The sequence below is a fragment of the Panthera leo genome, chromosome C1 (genome assembly GCF_018350215.1).
Source record: "Panthera leo isolate Ple1 chromosome C1, P.leo_Ple1_pat1.1, whole genome shotgun sequence".
NCBI lineage: Eukaryota > Metazoa > Chordata > Mammalia > Carnivora > Felidae > Panthera > Panthera leo.
The window spans coordinates 219,984,605-220,005,441 of NC_056686.1; the positions used below are offsets into that span (position 1 = coordinate 219,984,605).

At 45.6% G+C, this 20,837-nt stretch overlaps 2 protein-coding genes across 3 annotated transcripts in view; one reads left to right on the forward strand and one right to left on the reverse strand.

Moving 5' to 3' along the window:
- The window catches only part of LOC122226895 (high density lipoprotein binding protein), a 71,915-nt gene extending 51,245 nt beyond the window's left edge, over window positions 1–20,670 (reverse strand). The window contains exon 1 of one of the 2 annotated variants that reach the window (XM_042950825.1): window positions 20,530–20,670. The gene's annotated coding sequence lies outside the window, so the exon portion shown is untranslated. Of the gene's footprint in view, window positions 1–6,305; window positions 6,425–20,529 lie in introns of those variants that run through there. The other variant, XM_042950827.1, reaches the window with a different exon arrangement.
- Window positions 20,128–20,837, forward strand: part of SEPTIN2 (septin 2) — a 35,093-nt gene continuing 34,383 nt past the window's right edge. The window contains exon 1 of the mRNA XM_042950832.1: window positions 20,128–20,569. The gene's annotated coding sequence lies outside the window, so the exon portion shown is untranslated. The remainder of the gene's footprint in view (window positions 20,570–20,837) is intronic.

A 20,837-nucleotide genomic window follows, 5' to 3' on the forward strand; every position in this document is an offset into this window, starting at 1 on the left:
TCCATGCCATGAAATAACATGCAGCATATAAGGCATGGGAGAGATTTCCCACACTAGTATATGTGATCTCCAGGGTTTACAGTTAATAACAAAGGCAACAGAGGACAGCAAGCAGGTATAGAGGGTATGCTGCCTTCCTCTAAGAAAGAATCAGAAATACTGCCTCTGTACACACACACTTGCGTGTGCGCACACGCACGTAGTATATACTTATCTGTTCGTGTTTTTAAAAAGAGAGGATGGAAGGAAACAATGTCCATGGAAGGGAGGGGAAAGGGATGGAGGCCGAATTCATCTGAATATAGCACAATTCATAGGTTTTTTTAGTCAGACAAATCAGAGACATACAAACTCTAGAAATAAAGTATGTCCTTCTTGATGCTGGTTACATGGATAGGCTCAGTGAGTAATAATTCACTACGTTCCTCATCTCTGTCGGACTCGCCTACCCTTTTGCTATAGCTTGCACGTCTGCGATCGTAATTCTGTTATTCTTCAACGAAATCCATTTTTAACATGCTGCTTTATTTTTATGGTTAACACAACACAGTGGCAGCGAGCATCCCTACCTAGCATATGGACTGTGGCATCCAAACACCACATGCCACTAAAAGGAGCCAGGGCTCCTCAGAAAAACCTCAGGTCTGCTCAAGAATATGGACAAGGTGGGACACCTTGCTGTGACAGAAAGGAAGCAGCTACAGACTAACAGGGTCACATCCAAAGAACACAGAGCCAACTTGGGGAAATAACACGAGCTTCAAAAAATGGCTGTAACGGGTTGACACACAACTATATACACATCCATAAGTTTATGAGACTAGAAGAAAAAAAGCCACAAAAATGCTCTGTCACGTTGGAAGGTGCTAGTCCTGGTGCACACTAAACAGCGATAAAGACGAGAAGGAACTGTACCACGGAGTAACCACAACTGAGGTGGGAAACCTTCTTTAGAAGAGAATGCTAATAAGTGCAGAAATAGAAAAATCTTCATTTTGCACTTGCCAATTATAGGCTAAATCACTGTCCCCCAAGATACCCGTCATTACTCCTGAAGCCTGTGAATGTCACAGATGAATTAGGTTAAGAGCACTGAGATGGGGGGTAGGGGGGAGTACCTTGCATTGCACAGGTGGGACCTAAGTGTAATCACAAGCATCCTCAAAATCGTGTACTTTAACCGAGTCTCTCCTACAAGCCTGCAGAAGGAGACCCTGACGACACCACGACTTACCCCAGTGAGACGGACTTCGGCCGAGTCCGTGGTAATTTGTTACAGCGGCAAAAGGAAACTAATACACCAATGAAATAATAATGGACACAAGCAAAAAGGCAGTTAAACCCATTAGATCCCTGGTTGGTAAAGAACATAACGGAATCAGCCTGCTGACACGGTAACCACTGATCAATTTTAACATCACAAATGACAGACGTGATGCCTCCTGCTATAATGCAATATGGTCCACAGCACAGTGTAGGGTATACTCTTGACACCTCTCCTCCCTTCCACTTCACCCCCTCCTCCAGGGGGGCATCAAACCTGAAACAAATTAAGCATCTAGACATAGCCACTGGTTTATGGGAAATATGAGGGTCACAGAAACATACCACATACCACGATAGAATCAACCAAATCCAGAATATGGGAAATTCCACAGCACAAATGGCCCTGTTGCTTTTGTAAATAAATGGCGTTTAAAAAAAAAATAAGAAAATTGTGATATATTTTTTTTTTTAATTTTTTTTTTCAACGTTTTTTATTTATTTTTGGGACAGAGAGAGACAGAGCATGAACGGGGGAGGGGCAGAGAGAGAGGGAGACACAGAATCGGAAACAGGCTCCAGGCTCCGAGCCATCAGCCCAGAGCCTGACGCGGGGCTCGAACTCACGGACCGCAAGATCGTGACCTGGCTGAAGTCGGACGCTTAACCGACTGCGCCACCCAGGCGCCCCAAAATTGTGATATATTTTAAAAGAGACAAAAGAGGCACCAACGAAATGCAGTGTGTGGAGAGACCTTCTTTAGGTTTTGATTCAAACCAACCCTAATATGACATTTGGAGAAAACCAAACACAATAGATACTGGATGATATTAACAACATACAGCTAATTTTGTCAGCTATGACTTCTTGAAGCCCTCCTCTACTAAAGATATATGCCAAAGTATTTATTTACAAGTAACACAAAATCTGAGATTTGCTTTAAAATAAAATACTCAAGGGGCGCCTGGGTGGCTCAGCCAGTTAATCATCCGACTTCAGCTCAGGTCATGATCTCACAGTTCATGAGTTCAAGCCCCATGTTGGGCTCTGTGCTGACAGCACAGAGCCTGGAGCCTGCTTTGGATTCTGCATCTCCCTCTCCTGTCCCTCTTCTGCTTGCTTGTGTGCGTGTTCTCTTTCTCTCTCTCTCAAAAATGAATAAACATTAAAAAAAAATTTTAATGAAATAAAATACTCAAAACTAAAAATGTTTTGGGGGGGGCAGAGGAAAACAAACCAAAAATGGCAAAACGTGACAATTGTTAGAGTTGGTTTATAGGTGGGGCGCCTCGGTGGCGCAGTAGGTTCAGTGTCTCACTCTTGGTTTCAGCTCAGGTCATAATCTTGTGGTTTGTGGGTTCGAGCCCCACATCCAATAGTACAGAGCCTGGTTGGGATTCTCTCTCCCTCTCTCTCTCTGCCCCTCCCCCACTCAAGTTTTTTCCCTCCCTCTCTCTCAAAATAAATAAACAAACTTTAAAAAGATGCTGCCAAAGCTGTACTCAGAGGGTGAATCAAACGTATAAGTTTTATTATAAGGAAAATGAAGATAAATGAGCTAAGTATTCAAGTCAAATGTTAAGAGAAAATCAAAGAAAGTAGAAAAAATAAAAGAACTGGTGAGATAGAAAATAAAAACAAGAAATAGTTGACCTGATCGATCAAAACCAAAATCAGTTTTTCTGAAAATAGCAATGAAAGAGCAATTAACTCCTGCTAGTCTTACAAAGAAAAGAACACACAGAGAATACAATGTCACAATGATACAATACTATCCTTGCTTGGTTTTGAAATAAGAACCATTACAAATGGCAGTAATTACATCTTCTGGTAGCTCCCAAGGAAGTAAGCGCTTCTTTGCCCCATGGGGCCCCAACAAATTTATTTTTGTATCTCACTGGCATTAATTGGGTTCTAAGCCCACCAGGGGACCAATAACCATAGTCAAGGGACCAAGGGGATAGGATATGTCTATTAGCTGTGGCCAATCAGGGTCCACCCATGCAGCTGGGCCCTTTCATCCAAAACACACAGTTTGTACGTGGTGAAAAGGGTGGCCCCCAGAGGCAAATCAAGGCACTGTTTGCTTCCCCAATCAATGAGTGGGTGCTGCAGAGAAAAGATCTTAACTACAAACCAGTTTACAAACATGAAAAGTCAACAAAACACCAAACCAATAAATCCAGCACTTAGTTTATAAAATAAGACATCATGACTAAGTAGGGTCTGTTCTAGGGATTCAGTAAGGATTCAATGTCAGGAAATGTATGCATCTCAAATTTATAGCTAAAAAGAGAACATATATACATATACGTACACATACACACACACACACACACACACACACACACACACACACACACCCTGATAGAGGGCCATTTAAAAAATGCTCAAAAGAATGTGGAAATTCAGTGTCTGTTCCTTGTTTCCTATTGAATTTAACATCAGCAATAGAAGGAAAAGGCTATATGAGGAATATTTCCAAGAGATAAAATATATCATGTTTGTGTAAAGCTAAAAGTATCCAAATGGCAAGGATGTCTACTACTGTCACAGACTGTCAAATATGCAACCTAAGTAGACGTAATTAAGCAGAGACAAATGTCACTATTTGCAGATGACCATCTTAGAAGTCCCCTCTATTATAACAAAAAGCTAGGAAAACTAAAGGAAAGTTTACTACATCAGCCATACAAAGCACACACAAGCACACACACAACACAACACACGCTAAAGGCCCATATCACGGAGATGATGCCAGGTTTCAGTCCAAGAGACTTCTCACAAAGATGTCTGTCCCCTCCAAGTTCATCTACACCCTCAAGGAGATGCCCAGTAACATCTGTGGTAGGCTGAAAACGTCCACCCGGAGGCACCAGCTCCTAATAGGTGGAACGCAAATGTTAACTTATTTGGAAAAAACAGTCTTTCCAAATTAAGTTAAAGATCTTAAGGAGGCTGCCCTGGATTATCTGGGCAGGTGCTAAATGCCACTCTTAAGTGCCCTTATAAAAGAGCAGCAGAGAGACCCCACACAGAAAAGGGAGCTGTAAGACAACAGAGGCAGAAACTGGAGTGATGTGGCCATAAGCCAAGGAGTGTAGAGGCAGGCACCAAAAACCACATGAGGCAGAGAACAGCTTCTCCCCCAGAGCCCACAGAGGGTGTGTGTGGCCCTGCCAGATTTCAGATTTCTCACCTCCGGAACTGTGAAAGAGTAAATTTGTGTTGTTTGAAGCTACTAAATTTATGGCAATTTATTAGGGCATCCCTAAGAAACTAACCCAACATCCCAGGAGCTTTTTTTTTTTTTTTTTTTTTTTTTACTGTAAGAAAAGTTCCCAAATCCACCTAAAATCTGCCTAGATTATTTGGCCTCAAAAGAAAAAAAAAAAAAGAGTTGAGATTCAAAGACTAGCAAAACACATGACAAAGCAATAGTAACTAGTACTTGGTGTTGGTTAAGAAAGAGGGAAAAGTATGAATAAAACAGTCTCATGAGTACTAGGAGTTTACCACTTGATACAAGTGCCCCTCCAAATTAGTAAGGAAGGATAGCAACAGACAGAAGTGGGCCAATAACAAATTTCCATTTTGGAAAAATATAAAAATTGGTCTCTATCTCATGCTATACACCAAAATAAATTCCAACTGCATTAGAGATCTGAAAGTAAAAAATCAAGCCTTAGGGAGTTAGAAGATTGAGGAGAAAAGCCAGTGATTTGGGGGCACAAAAGTCTACCGAGGATACAGACTGTAGACACCATCAAGGAAGGTATTGACTCATTTGACCCTCGTAAGAGGTTAAGAATTTTATATAGCACAGATCATCTACTAGAGAAGTTAGGATACAAGTAAGAGTTCTCTGTTTGGCAAACATCTCAACAAGCTAGGATGTGATCACACAGTTCATAGAAAAGTAATACAAACCACACATAAACACGAATGGACGTTCATCTTCACTCAGCCCTTTATGAGATCAACAAACATGAATAAAAGTGGTGCAATTTTGGGGGCCGCCTGGTGGCTAAGTCGGTTGAGCATCTGACTCTTGATCTCAGCTCAGGTCTTGATCTCAGGGTCATGAGTTCAAGCCCCCTGCTGGGCTCCACACTAGCCATGAAGCCTACTTAAAAAAAAAAAAAAAAAAGTGGTACAATTTTTGAAATGGCGAGGAAAAACAGGCTACTTGACTATTGAGGATGTGTAAAACCAGAAGGCAATTTAAAAACACATCATGAAGAAACAGACACACAATCCAATTCGGCAATCACACTTCAAAGAAGCCACTCTCCAGAAGCACCTGCAGAAGAACGCAGAAGGCATAGGTGTAACACACAGAAGAAAACTCACAGAAGCTCCGTCAAAGGCAAAGAACTAGAAAGAACACAAGTTCGCATAGGTGAGCAAGTGGTAACGACACGGTGACATGTCCAAACCACAGTAGGCACGGTCTCAAACAATGAAACAACGGTTCAGGTAATGACCTGGAGACAGCAAAAACAGTATACAGGGCTTTATTTTTTAAAAATAGACTATGGGCTTCCCTGTAAGGGGGTGTCCACATCACTGGTGTTTTCACAGCCCAGGTGAAGTGGCAGGCCACTTCCATGGGGTGGGAACGTTGCAGAGGCTGAGTGAGGTGAAGAGGGCAGAAGACATCCGTGCAGGAGATTGGTAACACACAGGGTTGACTACTCAAATAAGCAAATACATTAAGGGATACCGGAATCTAGGAGTATCATCGTTGGAAAAGACAGCTACCGATTTAAAAGGGAGAAACTGGAATGAACACCAACATATCTGATTGGAGTTGGAAGGACTGGAATGAACTCATGTGTTTCAATAGAGAGAAAAACTCATGTTTTGCAATTGAGAGATAAAAGTAGACATGACTGTGTTATAAACACACACGTGTGCATATGGGTACCTGTGTATACATATGTGTGCGCACACACACACACACACACACACACACACACATTCTGTGGCTCTCTCCACCGAGAGGACCTGGGTCAGTAATACTTCAACAACAACCTACCTGGTGTCCAGACTCTGCTTCTCTTAGTACCACTTGCCATAAAAGGAGGTCTCTTTGAAGAACAAGGCTGATTCCAGGTCCAGGGAAGGGAAGGTACGTGAAGAGCCCAGAGTGTCTTGCTGTACCAAAAAGTAAGAGTTTCTAAACAAATATGGGGGAAGCGTCAGAAGGACACAGGAGCCAGCTTTAAGGGGGGCACTCTCCAGTCAATATGAACAGTACCGTAAGTAATGATAAAGGTTGATAATGTAAGTAAAATGGGCAACGGTTAGCCTATATTGATACAGACACATGACCAAAATGAAGATTTGACAGGAACAAATATTTCGCTTCGTAAGTAGCTCCCCAGCATGTACTTATTAATGACACAGACTCCACAATGGAGAATCTGGCAGACACCACCTTAATCAGCAAAGTGAGCACCACTGATAATGGGACAAACTGAACCTGTGTGCCATCTGACAGAATGCAAAGAAAACCCAGAATTCCTTCTGTGCTATTCCAGCCAAAATAACAAAGCCTGAATCCAATCAAAATGTAATACACACCGAGGGACATTCTACAAAATAAGTGTCTGTACTCCTTAAATGACGAGACCAAGAAAGCCAAGGCAAGATGGAATAAATAGTCCTGTTTGTTGGTTTTTGTTTTTTTATGCTTGTTTTATTCACTTTGAGAGAGAGAGTGCAAGCAGGGGAGGGGCAGGTGGGAGAGAATCCCAAGCAGGCTCCACACTGTCAGCACAGAGCCCCGACGCGGGCTTGATCCCACAAACCGTGAGATCCTGACCTGAGCCAAAGTCAAGAGTCGGACGCTTAACTGACAGCCACCCAGGAGCCCCATAAATGTTTCAGTTTGAAGACTACAGAGACCCAGCAATGAAATGTTATTGTGTGCTTCTGAGTGGATTCTTCTGGTGAAATGTGAATGGGTCTGAAGGTAGCAAAGCATTCTTGTTAACATCCTGATTTTGATGGTTGTATTGTGGTTAAGGAGGAAGAGTATCTTATTTGTGGGAAACACCCCAAAATATCCAAGGGTGATGAGGACTCATGTGCCCAATTTACTCTCAAATGGTTAAGAAAGTGTTTTCTACCAGTCTTAGAATTCCTCTGTAAGATAGTTAAAAAAAATTAAACATACTTTTTAAATATATTTTTTAAATTAGATTTTATTTTTTGTGAGAGCACTCACGGGGCCTCGTGGGGGACAGGCAGAGAGAGAGGGAGAGAATCCCAAGCAGGCTCCAACCCACGACCCTGAGAGCATGACCTGAGCCGAAATCAGGAGTCAGATGCTTGACTGAGCCAGTCAGGTGCCCCTAGAACTGCTTCTTAATTTAAAAATAAATAAATAGGGGGGCGCCTGGGTCGCTTGGTCGGTTAAGCGTCCGACTTCGGCTCAGGTCATGATCTCATAGTCTGTGAGTTCGAGCCCCGCGTCGGGCTCTGTGCTGACAGCTCAGAGTCTGGAGCCTGTTTCAGGTTCTGTGTCTCCCTCTCTCTCTGCCCCTCCCCTGTTCATGCTCTGTCTCTGTCTCTCTCTCTCTCAAAAATAGGTGAACGCTAAAAAAAAAAATTAAAAATAAATAAATAAATAAATAAATAAATAAATAAATAAATAAATAAATAGGGGCGGCTGGGTGGCTCAGTCGGTTAAGTGGCCGACTTCGGCTCAGGTCATGATCTCGCAGTCTGTGAGTTCGAGCCCCGCATCGGGCTCTGTGCTGACAGCTCAGAGCCTGCAGCCTGTTTCAGATTCTGTGTCTCCCTCTCTCTGACCCTCCCCCATTCATGCTCTGTCTCTCTCTGTCTCAAAAATAAATAAACGTTAAAAAAATTTTTTTGTTAAATAAATAAATGACTGATCTTCGAAATAAACAAATGACACTGATCCTTCAAATTCAAAGTTGATTACATGTTTATTTGTTGGGCTTGGTGTGTATCTCACTCATCTTCTATGTAGCACAACAAAGTTTTATCTCCATCTTACTAACCTCCGTTATACGTCATCTTCTCGAAGTTCATAAACACAGATTTTCAAACCATCACAAAGTGTCAAGGAAGCTGCTGACAGCACAACCTGAGACATGCACAGCTGCTCATCCCGGACGACAGCAAGGTCAGCATGGGTCCCACACCAGCCCCCCGACAGAAGGCAGGAGCCCCTCGGTGCTCCTCAAGCTTTTCAGACACCACATGCACAAGGGAAATGCACAGAACGCCCCATCTGAGCTCGCACTGGGAACCCCAACAACAGACCCAGAGACATCAGCAGATGGGGTGAGCCACGTCACGTAAAAGGAGCACTGCCCACGGCGGGGTGAGGAGAGCGACCATGTCATTTAGCCATGGCTTACAAGAGAGGAAAGCACACACACAACCCTACCACTTCAGGACCAGTGAGGAGAGAAGACAGACGAAAAGTACGTTTTGGAATTAAAATATTCTTACCAAGGGGCACCTGGGTGGCTCAGTCGGTTAAGCGTCAGACTCTTCATTTAGGCTTGGGTCATGATCTCACGGTTTGTGAGTTGGTTTGGGAGTTCGTTGGGCTCTGCACTGCCAGCGCAGAGCATGCTTGGGATTCTCTCTCTCCACCCCTACCCCGCTCACGCGGGCGCATGCGCTCTCTCTCGTTCACTCTCTCAAAATAAATAAATAAACATGAAAAAAAGAAAAAATAAAATTCTTACCAAATAAGGGCTAACCAGGCTACAGCCTTCAATAAAGCCACATGCCCGGATGATAGCAGACAATCACTATACAAGTCAACTCCAGTGACCTCAGATGGAAGGGAAAGACCCACAGACCACACTGAATCCTTCACATGCATTTCCTCCTTGGGGATTTAGTCCTAAAACTACCAGCACAACCTGAAACCAACAAGACTGCATTGGAAAGAAATGGAAAGGCTGGAGGTTTACACACACAGTCTCCGGCTCAGCAGCATCTCCAGCATGAAGCATACCCGAAACCCCAACCACCCCAGAACAAGGTGAGGCTGACCTAGCAAAGGCCACATGTCTTTCACGGATCAAAGGCTCCTACCCACGCTTCTACAAATTGACTGCTGACTCTCCCCGAGCAACACCATCTTTTTCTCTCTGTTTGCCCAATCTTTCAGAAAAGAATCGCCCCTACCGATCTCAAGGGGACATGGTGATCATCTTCAGCACCTGTATAAACTAAGGAGGGGCCCCGAAAGCCCCGAGCGCGACGGGTCCCTCTGGCTGCAGCTGGCTCTTGTCTGCACGTCCCAGACGCTGCTGCGCTGAGCACCGGGAGCCAAGGGGCCCCGCGCACAGGCAGCCTGGCAGCACTGCTGAGCTCACTGGCGGGCGACAAAGGCAACACAGAACTTTGGTCTCATGGGCTGGCGAGTCAGTGCCGAGCATAAGCAAGTGTATCAAAATAGAAGCCTTGTTTCAAAAGAAAAAAATTGTATTCTTAAAATTGATCTCACAAACACTGCTTTAAGCTGGTACTTCAGGACCACCTAGCTAATATTCTATTTACCAGAAAAAGTCAAAACAGCACATATAATTCAGCAATTCCATTTGAAAGGTAGTTCTAAATGAGCTAAGTAGCAATAAAATCAGAAAGCACACCACACCAGAGTGTAGAGCAGCACATACTTGTGATTTTGTGCACAACAGCTGGCAAGTGCCCGGAGCCCACACTTGTCCTCACCGGATGCCCGATGTCCAGGAGTCAGTACACTGTCTCCACCAGGAAGAACACAGAGACAAAAGTGAGCGTCAAGTCCCAAGCAGACACGCTCCAGCCCCTTCTCTAAGTCATGGGCACCATCAATAACATGGTTCACAACTGTCAGAATGGCACAACAGAAAGGTGGAAAGGTTCACGCAGGGCTAGCTTTTCCTCTTATGTTATTTTTTAATTATAAAACTAAAGAAAGTTAAACAGAGGGCCAAAAGTTTTCAACCCTAGATAATAAGGAACCAGAAACCACACATCTGACACTGAGGGGTCGGCCCTGGGAAACGAGAACACTTCTCAGCAAGTCACTCACCTCAACCAGATCTTAAAAACAGCAACAACAACAAAAAAATGCCAAATACCTGACCCCCTTTCCGAAATGATTTCTTCTAGCTCTCTCCGTCTGGTGTTGTTCCTTTTCCTTCCTACCTTTACTTGTTCCGAGAGGTCTGGTCCTTTCAGGGTGTCGTCTCTAGCCTAGCCACTTCCCCTAAGGCTGTTTGTGGAGGCCAGCTCTCTCTGGAGCCTCCAGATGCAAACCTCCTGGGAGGCCGGGCACGGTTGCCACGCAGGTAGCTGCCATCAAGGCACCTGCACGCAGGCTGCTCCCCCTCTCCCAGGAACCATACGCACCCAGAGGCTTGCAGGGTGCCTCAGAACCAGGGATTAGAGGAACTCGGCCCCCTCGATGGAGTCACTGGCCCACAGCGCCTTCCCTCCCAGCCCCATTTACTGAACTGCAGCCACACAGGCCCAGTGACGCACAAAGGCCTGACACACCATACCACCAGCAAGTTCCCACAGCAGAACCTCCCTTGAAGGGCAAAACCATTTCCACAACACTTTCTGCGTGTGGCAAACGACAATACTTGCTAAATGCACCTGGCTCAAGTTATCTCCCCTCTCCAGAAAGAAACCAAAAGTAGCACTGGTCCAGCCTGCACTGTATCTAGAAGCTTTAAGCACTGCCATCATCAACCTTGCTGGTTGATGGCGTGTCCTGCTCCTGAGTGGGGGGAGAGAGCTGAGCAGTGTTCACAGGGTCCCCTCTCACCCAACACAGCAAGGCCAGGAATTACTGCTCTGCTTCATAAATGTGGTCCCCAGCGCCATCCACATGCCCAAGGTGAGATGCTAGAAGGTTCGCACAAAGAAATGAATGCTGATAAAGACACAGTCTAGAAGACGAGCACAAGGAGACAGCTTTATGCCAGAACACCCGGCCAAGCAGCAGCTGGCCCCTAAACGGTGTGCTACACGGAGAAGGCACATGCTCTGAATGCTCTTGGATCACAACAGTTTGTTAATCCGAGCACATCCAAACCTCAGGAAAAAGTTACTCCACGGTCGGCTGAGGCCACAAATTCAACAGCAGCTTGAAGAACACAAGAGCAACGCATTGGGACCTGGCCTTTAGACTGGCTTATTGCTCTGTCCAGTGTACCCCTGAGTCTAGAAAGCTATTCTGGAATTCAGCAGCCCACTGTAATTCACCAAAAGTTAGCAAAAGACAAGTGTTCAGCATATTCCCATTTTAGTAATCAACGCTGTCCTGCCTATTCATTCCCTCACGGCACACACAGGTTATCTGCCACAACCCCGTTACTCTGCTGTGTCACAGGGATCCAAAACGAGCAAAAGCCTACCGATGGCTTATCCTATAATGCAGACAGGGACGGGGCAGGTAAAACCAAGAGAGGACTTACTCCACGAGGCCTGCACATCCACCAGATGATGTCAGGGAGCCGGTGGTGCTGGGTTGCTGTAACAGGATGGAAACACCAGTCCAGAAGGAGTTCAGAGAAGAAAGCGGATCCCGTACAGCGGCCACAGATGGACGGACAGCAGCTGTCTACAGGTTACCGCAGAGATGGGCCCTGCACGACTGCGCACTCTAGGAGTGGAACTTCCATTTCCCTCCACCTCCTTACCTGAAACTTGCTGATGGATATGTACTTGGTGAAAAATTAATCTTTGATGATTGAACCAAGGAAAGAGATTCAAAAGTCTAAGGGGTGCAAGACAATTTTAGTATTTATTTCAGAGTAGACCATCTATCTTGCTGCAAAGGCTTGGACGGCCCCACTCCTGGGCTAGTAAAGAGTGTGTGGATAGGATACTGCCTTCTCCACCCCAAGCTTTGGAGTAGCCCTAGAGACAGCAAGGAAACACCAGATAAACAGGTCAAGGCTGAATGTTTCCATGTGTCAAACGTCTAAAACTGGCGTCAAAGACAAGGACGGAACAATTACGGATCTTGACTGGGCCCTGTCTCCATTCCTGTAAAAAGGAGCTGCTCTCAATGGTGGTATCACTGTGAGGACTGAGTCAGCCCATACGTAGTGCTCCACCAGAGTGCACACAATAGGCTCCGTGAGGACGGTCTATTACCACCACCCTCCTGGAGATCTGTGATGTGGGGGCTCCAACAGTACGGGCAACGCGGCCCTAAACCAGCCACTCGTGCAAGGAGCTCTGCCCAGGCAGCCTCCACTCTTAACTGGAAAATGGAGCCTATGACAGCTACAGCCCAGAACCCTTCTAAGGACTCACCCTGCAAAGCAGGCCTTCTCAACCTCAGCCCTGCTGACCTCCTCAATCAGACAATTCTTTGTCACGGGCTGTCCTAGGCACTGTAGGATGCCTAGCACCTCTGGCCTCTAACCACTAGATGCCAGTAGCACCCCTGAGTCATGACAACCAAAAAAGTCTCCAGACACTGCCAGATGTTCTCTGGGGGCCAAAATCACCTGATCGAACCACTGCTGGAAATAAAGGGCATGGGGCCTGTTGCGTAGGAATCAGCAAATAAAAGCTTTACCAGGCAAAGCTTTTCCTATCGCTTGTGCATCCTTGAAATGATCACAGAATGTGCTACACGAGTGACTAACAGCTCCAAGTGCCGTCCTTCCAAACCTGAAAACTGAGTTTCTGACAAACGGAGTTAGTTGATCAAGTGTTCTGTGCTATCAGAAGGGTAATAACAACAAAATCTCAGATTCAGCTTTCTTATCTTTAAAAAGAAGGAGCTAAAGTCCTATAGGTCAAGAAACACCCCGAGTCACAAGGGTGATTAAGAATGGGCCCTAGGGGCACCTGGGTGGCTCAGGTGGTTAGGCGGTTAAGCACCAGACTCTTGGTTTCAGCTCGGGTCATAATCTCAGTTTCACGAGTTCAAGCCCTACGTCTGGCTCTGCGCTGGCAGCACAGAAACTGCTTGGGATTCTGTCTCTCCCTCTCTGCCCCTCTCCTACTTGCTCTCTCAAAATAAGTAAATAAACTTAGGGGCAGCTGGGTGGCTCAGTCGGTTGAGTGTCCGACCTCGGCTCAGGTCATGATCTCATGGTTGGGAGTTCAAGCACTGCATCAGGCTCTGTGCTGACAGCTCGGAGCCTGGAGCCTGCTTCAAGTTCTGTGTCCCCCTCTCTCTCTGCTCCTTCCCCAGCTTGTGCTCGCTCTCTCTCTCTCTCTCTTGAAAATTAAACATTTTTAAAATTTTTTGAAAAATAAACTTAACAAAAAAAAAGAAAAAAAGACTGGGCTCCAAACTGAAGTCCAGGCCTCCTGACTCCTAGTCCGGTGAGGACCACCTCCCTCAGCTTACAAATGTCTCAACACTTTGTCCAGTCTGGCAGAAAGAACAAAGGCCTCACCATCTATACTAACGGACAAGCACTGCTGTTACGTCTCACAAGGTCCACCTTCAGCAATGTCTAAAAATACCAATTCATACAAATAAAAGGAAAACCTGGAAGAGTTTTCAGAAAACACTTATTTGTAAAAAAAAAAAAAAAAATACAGATTGCTGAACGGTACCTGCTAACTAAATACTGGCTCCCTACTCTCCTTGCTCCAGATGAGGCCTGCTATTCCCATAGCAGGTGGGGTCTCTCAGGGTGCAGCTCAGCCTCCTGAGAAACCCCTACACCCATGACAGACCCTGGGATAGGATGGGCAGGGGCCAGAAGGCCACATTAATACTGGTTTTATTACCACTATAGCGAGCCTGCTGCAGTGCTGGTCTACCAAGGAAAAGGACTTTCATCATAAAAAGACTGTAGAACATGGGGGCACCTGGGCGGCTCTGTCAGTTAAGCAATCGACTCTTGACATTGGCTCAAGTCATGATCTCGTGGTCATGGACTGGGCCCCATGTCAGGCTCTGTGCTGAGCGTGGAACCCACTTGGTATTCTCACACTCTCTCTGCCCCTCCCTTGCTCGTGCTTTCTTTCTCACTCTCAAATGAAATAAACATTAAAAAAAATTGTAAAACACAACTACAATAAAACAACATAAAAACTGGCAATTTCTCCTGATTCTTGTCTAAGAAATATCTCCAAAATTGTTTTATCTAAGGGTTTTTCTTGGATATGTAATACATGATTTAAATAAAAATATAATCATAGTATACGCATTGTTTTACCACTTGCTACACTTAATTCCATTTAAAATGCATCATGGCTGTCTTTCCAAATTTTACGTGCAAATTTCCCATTTATTAATAACTGCACGTTGAATGAAAACAGAAATTCTCTACTGATACTGCATGCTTTGTGTATATATCTGATTACAAACACTGCTGGAAAACATATTCTCTGCTCACTAGAGCCAGCAACTCTACACACAGTTAAAATTCACACAAATTCAATTATAAGATTAGAGGGGGGTACATGGATAGTCATTATAGAGGCAAAATTACCCTCCCAATGAGCTAAATTATTTATACCCCACAACACCTGAGTACACATGCCCCCCTCACACTTGATAACTAAAATGGTCATGTTTACTTCTTCCAACTTCTAGGTGAAATATGCATTCAATGTCAATTCTCTGACATCAGCAAAACTGAAATCTTTCTTTGCTTCCCGGCCATTTCAATTTCTTGACTGTGAAGACTGACCTTTTTCACCTCTTCTTTTCTGCTAGGGCATTTCAGCACACATGTAAGACAAAGGAAAACCCACATGTAGGCTACAAAGGAGTAGTAAAGAACAAAAGAATTACAAATGTAAGTGAAATTCATGTTGTAAGCTAAAAGTAACATTGCTGATGGACACCCAGCAGCAGGAAGGAAGAAAAATGATCAGAAAATACTATTAAAAAGGGCTTTTTTTTTTTTTTTTTTTTTTTTTGCCTTTCACACCCTGGTCAAAGGCTGTGATTTTCCCCTGGAAAGGGAACTAGAATCTTTGGAATGGGGCTACCCGTTACAATGGCGGGTGAGGCACCATTCTGAAGACACAGAAGTTAAGTTCATCTGTAGTTACTGCAAAGATTGTAGTCTTCTCCCAAACTTGGCCCCCTGGACACAGGCAAGAGGCAGGAAGGTATTTTTGTGGAAAATCTGGAGAGACAGAAGGAAGCTGACAGAGTGCTGTAAGGAAATGGCCCAGCCAGTGCCTCTGCAGTGAATGCCACAGCTGGCAAACCCCACCTACTGCCACATGAGCACAGGGAAAATATCACCAGATACCACAGAAAGGCTTTGATACGAAAGCCAAAACCTCAAACAAAAAGTAGCCTGAAGTAAACTGTGACTTCGGCAAAAGAAAACCTTAACTCAGAAATGTCCTCAGAGAGATAAGGGGAGGCACAACAGCTATGAAACAAAACCAGGGTGTCAGAAGACACAGCGAGTAAGAGAACATTCCTAGAGAAATAAAGTGAGTACTCAACAGCATGTTCAGAATAAAGCTGAGAATATATTCCAGAAAGAAGGTGGACAACCTGAGCAAAACCAGAGTGTCAGTCCAGAAGGTACAATAGTCTAATTCTACAGAGAGAAAGTGAATGGGAACAAATCAAAGCAATAAATCAAGAAAAATGCCCAGAGTTAAAGAACAGGAGTTTCCAAATAAAGGAACCTAAAGTAAGGCAAGACGTTAGATGAAAACTGACTCCAAGGGACATTGCTGCACTGGGTGTTTTGAACTTCAGAGAGAAAATCCACTAAGCTTCAGAGAAGAAATAGCCACACATGAAGACCGAGGAATCAGAATGGCTGAAGCCTTCAGTAATAACCCTGGAAGTTAGAAGATGGAGCAAAATGGTGTCCAACTCTCACTCAGATACATGGGTAGAAGTAAAGCACTTTTCAAACACACGTGTTCTCAAAACATTCTCTCTCATGCGTCTGTTCCCAGACAACTTCTTGAGGAAGTGCTTCATCAAAATGAGAGAGTGGTAAGTCAAGAGAGATGGAGACATGGGTTCCAGGAAACCAAGGACCCAAGTGGGTGGTGAGATCTTCAGGAAGATCCCAGCAGATGGGAGCCTGGGGGAGATTTATTCAAAAGGAGATTAATGAAATATTGAATTTCACCAGATAAAAAAAGACTCCATTCTTTCTCTTTTTTTTAAATTTTTTAACATTTATTTATTTTTGAGACAGAGCTTGAGAGGGGGAGGGGCAGAGAGAGAGAGGGAGACACAGAATGCAAAGCAGGCTCCAGGCTCTGAGCTGTCAGCACAGAGCCCGAGGTGGGGCTCGAACTTGTGAACCATGAGATGATGACCTGAGCCAAAGTCAGCCACTTAACTAACTGAGCCACCCAGGAGCCCCCCAAAAGACTCCACTTCTTGAAAGAAATTTAGACAACTGTTGAATTTGGGATTAAATTTTAATGAGAAACATACAGAAAACTAAACACACAAAAAACAAGACTCACAAGAACTTCAGGGAAAACAAAACCTGATCCAGGAAAGGAAAAGCAACCCCATCACACCAGTTGCCTAGCTGTGAATGGCACTATGCGGTAAAAACTCGCACACTAAATACTGGTCTAACCAAACTAAAGGTGCATGTGCTTTAGGCAGCCATGTATTTACACAGAGAAGGCAGAGCAGTGAAAGAAAGCTAGAAACTTCATATCCATTGAGTCAAGTAAGGAGACAAGGTGTGCAACAGGAGAGAAAAGAGCAATAATTGAGCAGGCGAACACGTGCTGTTTAGAGTCAGAGCCAAAGACCAAAGAAACCCACCAAGAGATGGACGTGTATGCTCTGCAGGAGAGGAGACACGACTGGGGAAGGAGATTCATAGTGTCTTCGTACAAGCCTTTCTACGTTTATTTCTCCTTCTTTTTTTTTTTTTTTTTTAACACTTATTTACTTTGGGGAGAGCAGGGGAGGGGCAGAGATGGGGGACAGAGGATCCAAAGGAGGCTCTGTGCTGACAGGCTGACAGCAGTGAGCCCAATGTGGGGCTTGAACTCACCAACTGCGGGATGATGACCTGGGCTGAAGTCAGACACTCAACCAACTGAGCCACCCAGGGGCCCTATTTCTCCTTCTTGAAACTACTTGAAGGTATAACCTTGATTGAAATAAATTCATTTTTAACTTTAAAATTCATGAATGCCAATAAAAAGTATTAAGTCAGAGTATACACAATGTATTGTTAGCAAATTAATGGCAAGCATCAAAATGACTAACACAACATGATGCCCAGACATGTCTGGAACAACACGTCTGGCTCGTCTCTAGCAGTATTCGAGGAACTTTAGTATGCCTGGCAGAACAGCCTACTAGGGCCATTGCTTCTAAAATGTCTCTGATTTTAGCACTATAAAACAACAACAAAAACACACAAAAAACAAACTTACTTTAGCCCAAACTAACTTGTGTCATCAATTTTTAAAATGTCATACCGATGAAAAGAGTTTGGTTTTCTTGGTTTTCAAATGTGAAATGTTGTGGTGTTTTCATAACTTAGGGGAAAAAGCATTTTGACTCACTGATGCTCTCTGGCTGTTTTTCCACTTGGCCAAAAACTTTTCCACTATACATGCCGGACTTCTTGCTACCATAACGTGGCAACTGAGAACTCAGCTGTGTGCTGTGTTTCTTCCAGGAGCTTGGTTATTTTTTAATAGGAAAGGGATGAGTCTAGCCCTGTGAGATGGATGTATGCTGAATGGGCCTTATCAAATGTAAGTACCACTTGGTACTTCAAAAAATGTGTTCTCTGCTCAAACCCTTTCGGTAAATAAACAAGTTTCAGTTGGGAAGCATTAATGGAGAACCTATCTCATCCACTTGTCACTAAAGCTCATATAAATCATCCAGGTGGACAATGTAACCACTTGAAATCCTGTCCAAGTTACAGTGCCCTAGATTGGGCTGACTGAAGGGCATGAATTCCTTTACAACAGGACCTCGGGCAAGCCCTCTACCACTTGAGATGTTATTAGCAGCATGCCAAATTCTCAACCTCTTGCCCATCTGTGCCACCAGCTATGGCTGTCACGCATCCCCTTGGCATAAGCTAGTCTTCCTATTTAGAACACCTCATCTCGGAAAAACTCTCATCCCCTAAACCCAGTTCAAGAACCACATTCTTTGTAAAAACTTTCCAACAGTAACTACCGCCTCCTCCTTCACATCTCTGTATCTTGTATGTATTTCTACTACTGCACTTAAAACTCTGTAACCTAGTTACTTTACAAGTGAATCCCCCATACTTGACCATAAGCTGCTTAAGGAAAAGAAAAAAAAAGTCTATATCCTCTTTATGTTTATGACCCTAGAACGCTTAGAAGTATCTGGCACACAATTCCCAATAAATGCTTTTGATTTGAACTGCTGAAGAAGTGAAGTCATGAGGCCGAACCAGTAGCCCTAAACAAGAAAAACAAAGGAAAAGAAACACATAAAACTCGATGACCCAAGTTCTCCCATCAGGCTGCAGAGAGGCGGAGCTTGGCCAATGAGAAACCGCCCTGTGCAGAGATCCAGCTGGGGTTGGCCCCAGAGGTGCCCAGGAATGTGGGCTGATGGCACCTTAGGAGCGCTCTCCTTAAGCTCACTGTACATTTATCCAAGTGAGGCTAACCTGATTAGAGAAAATCAGGTAAGCCCATCAACAGTGCTTGGCACACAGAAGATCTAATGGAAGTTAGCGTAGGAAAGGAAGTTTAATCCTCACTGTAAATTATTTATCTGGCTTTCGAGTGTTGTCCCTCAAGACTTGAAGGGGTGTGCTCCATTTTTCCCTAGCCTAAAAGTCTCAGGATAGGTTGACGGTTGATGTTGCAGACCCAGAGAACTGGGAGTTCAAGCGATGGAAGAAGCCTTTTTTAACCAAGTATCTTTTCAACTATTTTAAAACACCGCTTCCAAGTACCTTAATATTAAACGTACTTAAGGTTAGCTTGGGGGTGCTTATTTTTATCAAAATCGTTAAACTTGAAAACGAGGTTTCATTCAATGTTTCAATACCCCAGGTTTGGCTCCATACATGAACGCTACAGTTATTCTGTAGGAGAGCACTACCAGCTGCTTCAGACAAAAATCCTACTTGTGACGTGCCCTGTCGTAACAGGACCTCGAAGGGGCACCTAGGTGGCTCAGTCGGTTAAGCGTCCAACTTCGGCCCAACTCATGATCTCACAGTTCGTGAGTTCAAGCCCCGAGTCAGGCTCTGAGTGCTAACAGCTCGGAACCTGGAGCCTGCTTCAGATTCTGTGTCTCCCTCTCTCACTCTGGCCCTCCCCAGCTCATGCTCGCACTCCGTCTCTGTCAAAAAATAAGTAAACTTAAAAAAAAAAAAAAAGTTAACAGGGCCTTGAAACCAAACTCAAAACTGAAGGACAAGTCACCCTGTTCCTGGACATTCCACTCACCTACATCCCCGCAGAGGTTTCATCTGATCATAAATACTGTTTTGTAAACAATACACGGGGAGGTTTTCTCTTTGGATGCACACGGCGTGCAAACCCTCCTACAAAGTCTGACTCTCTCATTTTCCGAGTCGATGGTAGAGAACACTTAGCAAGTGCCTAACATGCCCTGTCGGTATCCCCCAGCGTCCCCAACACTGTGCCGTAGCCCATCAGAGTCTCAGCAACTGAGTTTGCGTTCGGTCGGGGTCTTGAAGAAAGGCGCCCTGTACGAAGGCATTTGGGTCCGACAGCTGTGGGCCTGCAGGCCGCCGACGGGGAGAAAGGACACCCGGGCCGACGCGGCCCGGGCCGGGCGGGTCGCCCTCCCGTCCCCGAGCCGCGTGGCCGCAGTGGGCTTGGGGACGCGCCCCAGGTCTCACCTCGCGACCACACAAGCAGACCGCGAGGGGCCGTGCCCGCCCCTCCCTCCCCCGGGGCGCAGGCCCCAGCTCGGGCGCACGAAGGCCACGTCCCCGGGGACGGGCGCCCAACTCGATGGTCCGCTCACAGGCCCGCCGGCCCACGTGACCCGCAGCAGCCAATGGAGGCGAGGCCCCGGCACCACCGAGACGACGGCGGCCCGGGGCTAGACCAGCCCCACTCGGCCGCTCTCAGTATCCTCCGCTGTCCCGCTCTGGTGCTCCCCGCTCGGTGCTGCCGCCATCTTCCCGGAGGAGAGGGCCAGAGGCGAAGGCTCCCGCCCCGTGGTCGCTCCGCAGTCTTACTGTGACCTGCCCTATCCCCGTCCGCCTCTCTTCTCCTCAGCAGCCACTTAGCTCCTTGTAAAGAGATGCCCTTCACCCCACTCTAGGTACTCACAAGGCAAAGACTCACATTACCTCTTCCACTTTATCAGCGTAAGGAAACCAAGCTCATAAGGTAGGAACTGTGGCGAAACAGGGACAAGCCGCCATCTTGGTAAAGGAGAAGAGGCTACGCTTGACCTCCCCCCCCCACCCCCAGCCTCTATATGGCCAACCGCCGTGGGAGGGGCACGGCGCCTGCGCAGAGGCGGAAAACGCGGATGGGCCTGCGCCTGCGCACTCGGAAGCCGGCGAGTGGGGGTGGGGCGGGAGGCCAGGTCGCGCCAGGGCGAGGACAGCGTTGACAAGGGAGCAGGGAGCGGGTCGGCGTGATGACGCCATCC